The sequence below is a fragment of the Piliocolobus tephrosceles genome, chromosome 10 (assembly GCF_002776525.5).
Source record: "Piliocolobus tephrosceles isolate RC106 chromosome 10, ASM277652v3, whole genome shotgun sequence".
Lineage (NCBI taxonomy): Eukaryota > Metazoa > Chordata > Mammalia > Primates > Cercopithecidae > Piliocolobus > Piliocolobus tephrosceles.
The window spans coordinates 36,614,119-36,628,513 of NC_045443.1; the positions used below are offsets into that span (position 1 = coordinate 36,614,119).

Sequence of the window (14,395 nt, forward strand, 5' to 3'; positions counted from 1 at the left end):
GGCTTTAAAAAGATAATGCCAGTTTGTTGATGCACAATGGAAGATATGTCTTGCACATTTAAGGATGACAGCTTTCTCACAAGACACTTCTTTTCTGGTGGAAACATTAATAGCTAAACCAGCTGATTACTTTAAAGTTAACCTGAAAACAAAGAAAGCAAACTACTGCTGGTGAGCCACTGATGAAATGTGATAGAATTCAAACCTTAAAGACACATTCTGAACCATGGCTTTGCCCAGTTTTTCAAGCCATTCTAAAACAAGTTAGCTTTACTCAAATCAGACAGTGGTCATCCAAGCAATATGTTAAATCAGCCTGGATATTTCCCTAGTTAAAAATCTACAGTTTCTGAATATTTATCAATACCTTTATAATATTTCAAAAATCAAATCTGTTTTTAATATGTTTAAGTCTCATTGATTGATCAATGGCTTCTGTCTACTATTTTTTAAACTAATGATGATGGCTCTTATGCAAAATTTTAATACCAACATGGACTCATTCATCTTGAAAAAAAGTGTTTTCTTTTTTTAAATTAATAAATCAAACCTATAAATTAACTATGCAGCATGAAGGATGTGTTTTACTGATCACACTAAAAAGCATGCCAACCATTTTAAGACTGAATTCTGACAGCTGTTGCAAAAAGAGAAATTCCCAGTGGAATTATTCCCATCATCATGAAAACTGAGAATGTTTTGCAGTCAGAGTGTAAAGTGATGATAAAAATTATGAAAACAATTCATTCCATTTGCGTAGTGTTTTATAGTTTCCAAGTTCTACCATATACATTTTCATAAAGACCTGTATGGCAATGTCAAACCTTACATGTAATCACTAAGAAACTAACATGAATACCAAATCTAAAAAGGCAGAAAATAGAAACATTGAGAAAAAATTCAAACATTTAAAGCCAAAATAATGACATGTGTCATGCTACTAAGTTTCAGAGTCGTCACAATAATTTAAGAATAAAAATAGTTACATTGTGCAAAATAATTCTTCCAAATAGAGGCAGGGGAAAATTAAAACAGAAGCTATTTTGATGCTTTCATTTTTAATAAAATAAAACAATCAAATCACAAGTGTTAAATGAAGAGATAGAACAGAGAGTGGTATAAAACAGAATAAGTTGTCTAAATTTTATTTAAAATGAAAAATGTTACATAGCTATACAAAGTATTTTCAGTACTTAAGTTAAAGAGTCAGAATGCAACCAAAAACTGACCTGGAATTCAGAAACCTGCATTCTAATAGCACTTCTGTGTCTTCTGGCCAGGTTAGGTAACAATCACTTGTACACTGAATATTTATTTATTAAGTACCTAGTGTATAAGCTATGTGAATTACTAAGATCCCACAGATATGTTATTGAATCCTGTTGCTGCCCTCAAGAAGCTCATAGTTTAATTTAAAAGAATGAAACGGAAAGACAATATTTTGATATCACAACACGTACAATTAACAGTGAGGCATAAAGAACAGAGCAAACAATTTATTTGCTGTAGAATATTCCTTGATTTTCCAGGGAATTAATGTTTGAGTTGTGCCTTGTCATAAAGGTTTGCCAGCAGGTCTGACAATGGTGGAGGGCATTAGAGGTCACTGAAATGACATATCTGAAGGACCAAAGTGCAAAACGGTACGCTGGGTTCACAGACGTAAGTACTTCACCTTTGTTGAACATACAATGCATACAAATGAGGGGCCGAGCACAGAGGCTCACACTTGTAATCCCAGCACTTTGGGAGGCCAAGGTGGGCAAAGCACCTGAGGTCGGGAGTTCAAAACCAGGCTGGCCAACACGGTGAAACCCCGTCTCTACCAAAAATACAAAAAAAATTAGCTGGGCATGGTAGCGGGCGCCTATACTCCCAGCTACTCAGGAGCCTGAGGCAGGAGAATTGCTTGAACCTGGGAGGCGGAGGTTGCAGTGAGCCAAGATCGCGCCATTGTACTCCAGCCTGGGCAACAAAAGCAAAACTGCATCTCAAAAAAATTAAAAAATAAAACAAAGAACACATACAAATGAGAAGTATGAAGTAAGGCTACAGCAGAAACTTCTGTTATGGAGGGGACTTGAATGTAATGCTATACATTTGGACTTTGTATTGTAGGCAATGGGAAATCACAAAGTGGAGTTTAAAGAGAAATAACAGGACTAAATCTGTTCTATGAAGAGATTACTCCAGTGATAGCCAAGTGGGTGAACTGGAGGCCAACTGAACTAAAGGTATATTGTTCTGAAGCGTATTTCAAGTCATTATACTGGCAACAGGTAATTGCAGATTATCTGGATTAATGGAAAACAGTTAAGAGGAGGGGCTGAAATTCACTGACAGCCTTGCATCTCCCTCTCAGCAAGAGCTGCGACTTCAGCCCACACTAAATTTTGTCCTTTACAGACTGCCTTGATTTTCATCTTCCTTTCTCTAAAACACTGGTAAATACATTAGTTTGTGTTGCAGCCATAACAAATTACCACAAGGTTAGTGACTTTAAAACAAAACACATTTATTATCTCACAGCTCTGTAGGTCAGGAATCTGACAAGTGTCTCACTGGGGGGTCAAAAATCACAGGTGTCAGCAGAGCTCTGTTCCTTCCTGGAGGCTCCAGGGAAAAATCATGTCCTTGTCTTTTGCAGCTTTTAGAGGTCTCCTAATTCCCTGGCTGGTGGCCCCCTTCCTCAGTCTTCTGAGCCAACAATGATTTGTCAAGTCCCTCTCATGTTACTTCACTATGACCTTTGCTTTGCCTCCCTTGTGACTAGATTGGCTCCACTCAGAAAATCCAGAATAATCTCTTTAATTAAGGTAAACTGATTAGCACATTTAACTCAGTCTGCACCTTAATTTCCTTTTGCCATGTAATGTAACATATTCACAGGCTCTGGGAACTAGGATGTGTATGTATGTCCTTAGGGGGACCATTATTCTGGCTATCACGGTAAACGTACTAATAAGCAGTAAAATAAACAAAAGCCAACAGTTATAATGAGAAGAAAGGAATGAAAGACAAGGACATCTACTTAAAAGGTAATCAGTTCTAGAAAAATCAGGCAATAACTACATTCTCTTTCATAGGGCAGGACATGACATATCTAGGTCAGAGCTATTCACAAACTTAATTTTAAAAGTCAGGTCATGGTCTTATGAAAAGATATATTTAACTTACATTTACAAAGTACATTCCAATGTTTTCATAAATAATGATGTCAGCCAACTATTTAAGTAATGAGCTACCGACCACTGTGTTTACAATCTTCTAAACCTTTACGCAGTAGTTTGCATTTTCAAGGGACTGTATTCATTCAAAAGTTGCACAAAGGCATAAGGGAACCCTCTTATGCATAAAAGAACAATATGAACATCTGAAAAAGGCTTTCTTTCCTTTTTAGACTCAAAGCAGGCATACCCTCTCCTTTCAGAGTCATTTTATAATATCTATCAGACAAACTATCATCTTCTTCAAAGATTCCCTGGGCAAACTTTGGTCATCTCACACATACCATCTCTTCCCCAGAGTGAAGTTGAAAGGTTTGCAACTCTCTGTAGACATTTAAAGACAGCCAAGGCCGGAACTCTACATGCATTGGTATCTTAGAGATTATGTGACACTCAGCTTCCAGTTCTGAATTTTAAATCTGACTCACACAAAACAAAAACATATAGGCTTTGGAAATGACAATCTATCCTAATGCTAACTTTTAACTAGCAATAAAAGACTAAACATGAGTACTTCATATGCTTAACAAAATACATTTACTAAGTTCCTATTTGAACAAGGCACTTCCTAGGAATTTCTCAAAAAGCTATCTTTTTCACTATTACTTGCATTATAGAATTAACAGTAAAATAAGTGTCTGCTGGATTTTTTTATTTTTTATTTTTTATTTTTTTTTGAGACAGAGTCTCGCTGTGTCACCCAGGCTGGAGTGCAGTGGCGCGATCTCGGCTCACTGCAAGCTCCACCTCCCAGGTTCATGCCATTCTCCCGCCTCAGCCTCCGAGTAGCTGGGACTACAGACGCTCACCACCACGCCCGGCTAATTTTTTGTATTTTTAGTAGAGACAGGGTTTCACCGTGTTAGCCAGGATAGTCTCGATCTCCTGACCTCGTGATCCGCCCGCCTCGGACTTCCAAAGTGCTGGGATTACAGGCTTGAGCCATCACGCCCGGCCTGCTGGATTTATTGAATTTATCTACCGTAAACTTTTGAGAAGAAATTAAGAATAATTATCCTAAAAAACACCTGATAGACTTACTAAATTAAAAATTAAAGACTGATAAGAGAGAGGTAGAACATGAAGATAATTATATGAAAACCTTAGCTGTATAAACACTACGAGTTAGCTCTAAAATTCCTGGCAATCAAGGCAAAATAATAAACATTTCAGAAAATGTTAACTGTTTGACAAAATAAAATGTATCAGCTCACAATAAAGACAAATTTTTGCTGGCATGGGACTAAAAAACATTAATTTCATAAATAAAAGGGATATGGAACATATTCTTCCTGACAAGAGCCAGTCTAAGTAGGACAAATTAACTGCTGACTTGCTCAATACTCTTATAGGCCACATTCATATTGTGATATAGGCCAAGTTACATGAGAAAGTATGAAAAAAATTTCCATTATCTAAGTTATGTTCTTTAGCTCTTTTAGTTCCTAGTGTTACTTTTTTTCTTTTTCTTTTCTTCTTTTTTTTTTTTTTTTTTTTGGTACAATATGCCAAAGTATATTGACTACAGAGAATTTAAAATGCCATTACATTAAAAGGTTCTTTTAACTAAAAGGAATTATATTTTCCTATTGAGAGACTGTTTTTACACTCAAAAACAAGGATAACTGTATTAGTCTGTTCTATGCTGCTATAAAGACATATACAAGACTGGATAATTTATAAATAAAAAGAGGTTGAATGGACTTAAGAGTTCCACATGGCTGGGAAGGCCCCACAATCATGGTGGAAGGCAAAGGAGGAGCAAAGGTATGTCTTACACAATGGCAGGCGAGACAGAGTGTGCAGGGGAACTATCCTTTACAAAACCATCAGATCTCATAAGACTTACTCCCTGTCACAAGAACAGCATGGGAAAAATCTGCCCCCATGATTCAATTACCTCCCACTGAGTTCTTTCCATGAAATGTGGGGATTACAGGAGCTACAATTCAAGAGGTGATTTGGGTGGGGACACAGCCAAATTGTATCAATAACTCTCACAAGGGCATCCACTTAAAGGTTAATTAGTTCCAGAAAAATTTAGGCAACAACTATATTCTCTTTCATAGGGCAGAGCATGACATATTTAGATAAGAATAATCTACAAACCTAATTTTTAAAAGTCAGATCATGGACTTGTGGAAAGATACACTGAACTTATATTTAAAAACATGCGAATTTCAATGTTTACTGACATAATGATATCAGCCAACCATTTAAGTAATGGGTTACCACTATCTTTACAATCTTCTAAACCTCTATGCAGTAGTTTGAATTTATTCTCAAAAAATACACCATGTTTTCCATCTGATATAATTTGGATATTTGTCCTTGCCCAAATCTTATGTTGAAGTGTAATCCCCAGTGCTGGAGGTGGGGCATGGTGGGAGATGTTTGGATCATGGAGGTGGATCCCTCAAGGTTTGGTGCTATCTTCATGATGTGAGTTCTCATGAAATTTGGTCATTTAAAAGGGTGAGGCACCTCTCCCCACCCACTCTCCTACTGCTTGCTCCTACTTTTGCCATGTGATGTGTCTGCTTCTCCCTTGCCTTCTGCCAGGAATGCAGGCTTCCTAAGGCCTCCAAAGAAGCTGAGCAGATGCCAGCGCCACTCTTCCTGAAAAGCCTACACAAGAGTAAGCTAATTGAACCTCTTTTCTTTATAAATTATCAAGTCTCAGGTATTTCTTCAGAGCAGTGCAAGAACAGCCTAATATAGAAAGTTGATACCAAGGGTGGGGCATTGCTATAAAGATACCTGAAAATGTGGAAGTTACTTTAGAACTGTGTAATGGGCAGAGGTTGGAAGAATTTGGAGGGCTCAGAAGACAGGAAGATCAAGGAAAATTTGGAACTTTTAAGAGACTGACTAAATGGTTGCGATCAAAATGCTGATAGTGATATGGACAGTGAAGTCTAGACTGCCGAGGTCTCAGGTAGAAATAAGGAACTTATTAGGAACTGTAGCAAAGGTCACATGTATTATGCCTTAGCAAAGAACTTGGCTGCTTTCTGTTCATGTCCCAGGGGTCTGTGAAAGCTTGAGCTTGAGACTGATTACTACAGTATCTAGCAGAAGAAACTTTTAAGCAATGAAGCATTCAAGAAGTGGCCTATTTTTAACAGCTTATCCTCAGATGAGGAAGCAAAGGAATTACTTAAAGTTGGATCTTATATTTAAAAGGGAGGCAGAGCATAAAAATTTGGAAAATTTGCAGCCTGGCCATGTGGCAGACAAAGAAAAAGCTTTTTTTGGGAGAGGAATTCAAGCATGCTGTGGAGTAACCACTTGCTAGAGAAATTTGCATAACTAAAAGGAAGCCAAGTGCTAATAGCCAAGACTATGGGAAAAAAGCCTTGAAGGAATTTCAGAGACCTTCACAACAGGTCTTCCTATGACAGGCCCAAAGGCCTAGGAGTATAGAATGGTTTTGTAGGCCAGCCCAGAGCCTGCTGCCCTGTGCAACCTCAAGACACTGCTCCCCATATCCTGGCCATTCTAGCTCCAGCTGTGACTCAAAGGGGCCTGCCTAGGTATAGCTCAGGCCACAGCTCCAGAAGGTGCATAATACTTGGTGGCTTCTACATGGTGTTAAGGCTGTAGGTGTGCAGAATGCAAAAGTGAAGAATGCTTGGCAGCCTCTGCCGAGATTTTGGAGGATGCGTGAGAAAGCCTGGGTGCCCTGACAGAAGCCTGCTGCTAGGGCAGGGCCCTCACAGAGAACCCCTACTAGGGCAGTGCCAAGTGGAAATATGGCATTGGAGCCCTCAGACAGAGTCCTCTATTGCCTAGTGGAGCTGTGAAAAATGGGCCGCCATCCTCTAGACCCTAAAATGGTAGATCTATTGGCAGCTTGTACCCTGCACTTGGAAAAGCCATAGGCATCCAACTTCAACTCATGATAGCAGCCCTGGGGACTGAACCCTGCAAAGCCACAAAGGTGAAGGTGCCCAAGGCCTTGGGAGTCCAGCCCTTGCAGCAGTGTGCCCTGGATGTGGAACATGCAGTCAAAGGAGATTATTTTTGAAGCTTTAAGATTTAATTACAGCCCTGCTGGGTTTCAATCTTTCATGGGGCCTGTAGCCCCTTTCTTCCTTTCTTTTGGCTGATTTCTCCCTTTTGGAATGGGAATATTTGTTTACCCAATGTCTATACCCCCCGTGTATCTTGGAAGTAACTACCTTGATTTTTATTTTACAGGCTCATAGGTGGAAGGGATTTTCCTTGTCTCAGATGAGACCTTGAACTTTTGAGTTAAGCTGGAATGAGTTAAGACTTTGAGGGATCATTGGGAAGGCAAGATTGTATTTTGCAATGTGAGAAGGACATGAGATTTGGAAGGGGCCAGAGGAGGAATGATGTAGTTTGGATATTTGTCCCCATGCAAATCTATCTCATGTTGAATTGTAATCCCCAATGCTGGATGTGAGGCCCAGTGGGTGTGTTTGGGTCATGGGATGGATCCTTCATGGTGTGGTCCTGTCTTCATGACAGTGAGTTCACACAACATACAGTCATTTAAAAGTGTGTGGCACTTCACCCTGCACTCTCTCTCTCTCTCGCTTGCTCTTGCTTTTGCCATGTGACGTGGCTGCTCCCCCTTTGCCTTCTTCCATGATTGTAAGATTCCCGAAGCCTTCCCAGAAGCTGGGCAGATGCCAGCACCATGCTTCCCGTAAAGCTTGGAGAACCATGAGCCAAGTAAATCTCTTTTCTATATAAATTACTCAGTCTTAAGTATTTCTTTATAGCAATGAAAGAACGGCCTAATATATCATCACATGGAAAATACATCAATATCTTTAAAAGAAAAATGTTTTACTCAAGATACAAACATCTTAAGAACTATTTTTTTAAATTATTAAAATTTTCAAACGTATTTTCATGTAGTTGGTACACTAAGAAATCCTCTTTGTACATTATTACATGCAAGACATAAAGCCAAAATTAAAAGTTAGAAAAGTAGAAATCACAATTGCACATGTTTCATAGGAGTGATTTGAGCTAACATACTAGTGAATTGTATCATACTACCATTAAATCAAGCAATGATACAAAAATCATAGAAACCTGCAGAAAGTTTACTTATTAATCACATTTAATATATTATAAAATAATTTTCATAATTTAAATAATTTTATTAGTCTTTTTGGAAGAACAAAGAAGAAAATGCGCCAATGGAACCTATAAGGGATTTCTACATATGCCAATGTTGTCAACGTGACCTACCCTCTGCCTCAGAAGTGAGTTCCCTCACTCTGGCTTCATACCTCTGGGGACCTCAGGAAAGACCAATTACTTGTCTCACCTAGCTCAGCCACATCACTGACTTTCCTTTAAGCATCGTGGAGAACAATGAAGTAAGCTCTCTAATCTGAACTTGAATTCACCAATTTGCCATATTGACCTATTAATTCTTTCTATAAAATACATGCCCCACTGGACATTGAACATATGGGACTTCACATAGGCTCACATTTCCTATTTTTTTGAACTGTATGTATAACAAGTTACATGTGATTGTTCCCAAACCTGTTTATGCCTGTCATTGTAATTATATAATTCAATCAAATATTACATAAAGCAACAAAACATAAAATACTAAAAGAGAGTTGTTGCATTAAAAAACAACTTTGGAAAAAGCCAGTAAAGGTTGAGTTATTTTCAAAGTTGTGTGGGTAACACAACCATAAAAAATTAGGGATAAGACAGAAGTAAAAGTCTAGAAAGATTCTGCCCTTAGGCTTCTTCATTTGTGTCTTTTAGTTTTGGTTCTACTTGAAGGCCTGGAATTCATAGATGACAATATGGGTGTGGTTTATGTAAGAAAAAAAATCTGGAAGCTCAGTGGATATGATGAATTATTGTACAACTAGAAATAAATTGTTTAAGGTAGGTATGCATCATTTCCCCATGACTGTCTTTTTCAGTTTACTAAAAAAGTGCTGATTCTAATCTCGTCAGGCAATGCTTTTCACCTCGCCTCATCATGTCTCAATTCTCTGCTTATTTCAGCAACAAGAAGGAGTCTAAGGCTTTCAGATGACCTATTTATACCTGGCCATTTACCTCCACACTAATGTGGTAACATTCACTAATTTGACCCAATCATCCTCTCATCTCAGCCCTCCCACACTCTTTTTCTGTGCCCTGTGAACTAAGTCTAGACATGAGGTATAACCTTCTTACAGCTTAGATCCAGAGGCTAGGCTGTTTTCTCTCATACTTTAGATACCTCTGGGCCTGAGGAGTGGGAGAGGAAGAAAAGAGGGGCAAGAAATGACTGTACTATCCTCTAATTTTTACTTAGTTGTCTGTCCAATTTCTGGTCACTGTTTATTCAATAACGATTTCAGTACTGGCCTCACAAGTTTCTTCTCCACTCGTACCCCTGTATCATGATTCTTGGTGAAAGTGGCATCAACATGGACCACCCACACAACATCTGAGTCTCTTTTAACTGTCCTACCACCAAAATCCTTTAAGTATCTTCCTTTCTGGCCAGCACAGCCTACTCTCAAGGCTCACTTACTTGAATTCCCCACTGACACAATATGTCATTCTCATGTAGACTTTATTCCAGACACTGCTTCTTTTTTGTTACCCATCATCACTCATTCCTGCCCCTTACCCACAACAGTACTTACTAGGTAAATACTTTATATTTCCCAAACCAGAGGGTCTCAGATATTGGTGTATTACAGAATCTCCTGAAAGACCTGTTCAAAAACACAAGACTATTAGGCCCTGTCCCCAGAATTTCTGATTCAGTAGGTCTAGGACCAAGAATTTTGCCTTTCCAACAAGTCTTCAGGTGATGCTGATGTTGCTTTGAAAATTACTTCCCCAAACCATTGCTACCATCATTTTCGTTTCATCATTCTCAAATTCCCTAGCCTGTTAACCCTTTGCTATACTTAGGTCATAAATTCCAACTCCTCCTATATCCAGTTATTCTTCCACTCTGCATTTACATCTAGCAGCTGAAAGAGTCTCGAGAAAAACACAAATTATCCTCACTTGAAATTTCCAAAGATGCACACTTTCCAACTCTCCAAAGGATGCTTTCCTAGCATCTCCCTTCTTTCCACTATCCCAATCTATGCAGCCTCAGGTGAAATCTTGCCTAATACTCACCAAGAAGTGTGAGCAATCAGATGGGTGCTCCCCTGCCTCATCACCACCAAATCTACCAACATACCCAATCAATCTACGTTGATTCACAAATATCAAGCAACACTCAAACACGTCTCTTCTAAATTCCTTCTTTAGGAAGGCATTTACTGCTAGAATTATTACTCTTTCCTTCTGTTTTTCCCCAGAATTTTATCTGTACCTCTCTTAGTAACACATACCACGTTTTTTCTGGTATTAGAATTACTTAAATACACATCATATTTCTATTTCTATCATATTTCTATAAACTCTCAAAAGAATAATCTATGTGTGTTTCACTCTTGCAACTACCAAAGCAGGCTTATGAATATTTTTTAGACACTTAGTGTTTATTTACACGAATGAATGGGTTCATATGGCTTTCCACCTCTTTTTTCCCTTATTTATTTTTACTCAGATATAATTCACATACCATAACACTTTATCCTTTTAAAGTATATAATTCAGTGTTAAGTACATATGATTAAATTTTAATCTCTTTAATAATATAATAGGTAATGCTCATAAGAAAGCATTCAAACATTCCAAAGGATTAAAGAGATTAAAAAAAAAAAAGTCTCTGGAGCAGGATGTAAAGGAAAGGTGGAGTGTGTGTTAGTTTTTGCTGAATACACCCCACCACCATCGCTCTCCTGATTTAGCTGCACTCCTTTCTACCTCACTGCCACCTTGAGTTCCCAGGTGGCCTCAAGGCTGGAGAATACTACGTCAGAAAAATGACTTGGGAGCTTTTGATCCAAACAATGATACAAACTAGTCTTTTCTTCCATCATTTATTGTCTCAAAAATTCCAAGCTGTGTCCATCTAACACCTCATTAAAGCAAACAGGAGGGAAAAAGGTGACAGTTTATTTAAAATTCTTCTCAGGAGGCTTAAGAGCCTGAGTGTGAAAAAAGGGCAGGTCATGGCATTTACTTCCTGAAAAACACTGCTCTTGGCACTGACTCTCGAAAGGGAATTAAGACAGTGTTTTATTTTAAGCTGTAATGGCTTCAAAGCTTCACTTGTAAGTAAAACTTTGCAAGAACTTTCACTCTATATAAAAGCAACATTTTATAGCTTGGTCACAAAAATGTGATTATGCAAATATATGTAGTCTTATGCACATTATTTATAACTCTGAATCTCTATGGAATCAAACTGGGAAAGAGGTCAGGAACATGCAGGATGAAGTGAAAACAGCAAAATACGGAAGTATATTCACGTAGAATCTCATCTATTAAAAATAATCACAGAAAAATAAGGCAAATCCATCAAAATGTGTAGACGGACTATCTCCTGGTGGTGAGATTTTGATGCCTTTTCCCCTTTACACATTTCCAATTTCCTATAATAAGCATGTATTATTTAAATTTTTGTTTGAAGTGTTAATATTTTGAGATTGGAAAATGTCATACATTGTATTCAGGCACCATAAGCCTCCAACTCTGTAAACTAAATCTATATTTTTAAGGTATGTATTTATGTAGAGATGGGGTCTCACTATGTTGCCCAGGCTGGTCTCAGACTCCTGGTCTCAAGTCACCCTTCTGTCTCAACCTCTCAAATTTCCGAGATTACAGGCATGAGCCACTGGACCCAGCCAAACTAAATCTAATACTATTTTAAGTTAAACAAACATGAAATTATAATCATAAGGAACTTACATATATGTCTTCAGAAAATAAAAGACCCTTGAAATTTTTCCTTCGCCAAACTTAGTGTTTTCTTAAATTAAATAATCTATGTCCTTTACACCGGGTGCCTAAAACACTACAAATAAGTCACAGTAATAAATTATAAGCCTAACTATTCAATTACAAAAATATTTAGACATTTTTGTAGAAAATAAGTACATCATGGCCAAATGTCTCAATAAGATGCAATTAAGATACACTTATTCAGGACCTACTATGTGCCAGATGTAGCAGAAGATACAAAGACAGTATCTGGGGACTGTTCAGGGAGGGTGGGAGCCCATAACACTGATGGTGACAGCCATGCACATAACAAGGACACACTGGTGGGCTGAGTTCTATGACAGCAGTGAAGGTAAAGAGCTGCTGGAACATGAAGGCAGTGATGAGATCCACCTTACAGTCCAAACAGTTAATCAGTGATTCCAATTAGCTACAGTACTGTTTCTCATATCCCACAATTGAAAACAATACAAAGGGGCAAGGAATTCAAGATGCAAGTTATCACAGGGTTTAGCTGGAGAAAGCATTTAAAATCAGCCAAGGATGATACATGCAGAGAACTGGAAAGAACCAGAAAGACTGTAAGTCATAAGTAGGATGACAAACATCTATTCAGGTGCCTGATTAGAAAAACTGTAGTGGCAGAGACAGGTATTATAGACAGGAAGGAATTTCTTGATTTGGACTTCCTAGATGACAATGATATGAATTGTGACTAAATTTAAGAGTTGCCTTTCAGGCAGGGGGTTGATGATGAAATGGAAAAGGAGCTCTATCCACTGTAGCTCATGAGGCAAAAAAAACTGAGTAGGGAAGAGGGATCACTGGAGGAACAGGAGGCTAGGAAGGTCAACAGGACTGCCAGTTTCCAAAGATTGAGGAAAATACAGACTAACCTCACTTGAAATTCCCTACTCTCTCAAATGAATGCTTTCATCTCCCGATGAAAAGAGTGGGCTTCTAGAAAAACAGAGAGTAGGTGAAACAGAAAGCAACAATGCAAACAAGGTGCTAAAGTAATGGGCTTTATTCAGTTATCTAACATGTAAGAAGCACAGAGAGAATCTCTGTACCAAATATTGCATATTTGCTATATTTTTTCCTCAATCCCCGCTTCTACAATGTGGATGAAGGACTTCTATGGCATGGCTTACCTGTTCTAGATATCAAAACCAGTAACTATGAGTTCCAATCATTACAATAAACTTTCCCTGAAAAGATAAATATTAATGAGCATTATATTACCACCAAAGCACCCAGATAAAAATTCTCTCTGGCCTTAGTACATAGGAATTCTTGTCCTTCTCTGAGGAATTAATTCGCTTCTACCTCGTGAATCATGGAATAAAACATGTCTTTCCTTTTGTACTAACTGCTAAAACATTTAGAGCAACATGGTTCTCAAACTTTAGTTTGAATCAGAATCATCTGAAGATTGTTCCCAATGCAAAATTCCCAGTTGTCTTTCCTCTTTGTCCAGCTCCAGCCTCCTCCTACCCAGGATTCTGATTCATTTCAAGAGATTCTAAAGTATTTGGTTCAACACCACTTCTAAAAAGTCAGGCTTTGTGATCCAGTTTGTATAGATACTACTCCAGCGCAGGTTTCTTGTATAGAAACCATCTTCTACCTTTAGCTATTTCCTAAATCACTAATTTTAAGGTTTCTTTTACCTTACAGCTTCTGCATGTGTTTAAGCCCTCTTACACTTCTGAAATAAAGAGGTCAAGGTTAAAGTGAACAGACCTTTGAATTGACAGAGATAAATTTTACTGTTCCTTTTCCAAATATCAGTGAAAGAAAGATGATCAATTTTTTAACAGCAGAGGAACTAGTTGAACTGTAACAGCCCTGGGCAAAGAGAGGTCTGACACACAAATGTATTATTAAATAGTAAATTAGCTGCTGGCTTGATGCAGGCATGTTGACAGCGCTGTGCCCTTTGATGTTCAAAGAGAAAGGCCTAAAATTACACTTGGTTCATTTCAATGCATACATGCAGCACTAAAACTACTTGCTCAATTATTAGCAGACCAGTAGGACCTTTCACAGCTAACAGCAAAGAAAAATCTAACTATGTGTATATATGAAGTGTGATCTGATGAAGAAAAGCAATTATCTATCAGTCAGCATACATTTATTTAGGGGGTACTACATGACAGACATTCATTTTAATTCGCAGATCCCACAGAGAAGCATTGAACCATCTGGCTAATTCTGAAAAAATAAAAAGAATTAGGGAGATATTTCTGAGTTAAATGTTTTGGTATGTTTGAATTGACTATATTGTCTTACCTCTCTACTTTCCT

The 14,395-nt window shown here is 38.0% G+C and overlaps 1 protein-coding gene across 1 annotated transcript in view; it reads right to left on the reverse strand.

The window, feature by feature from the left end:
* Positions 1-14,395, reverse strand: part of SLC2A13 (solute carrier family 2 member 13) — a 379,496-nt gene that overhangs the window by 136,689 nt on the left and 228,412 nt on the right. The window lies entirely within an intron of this gene.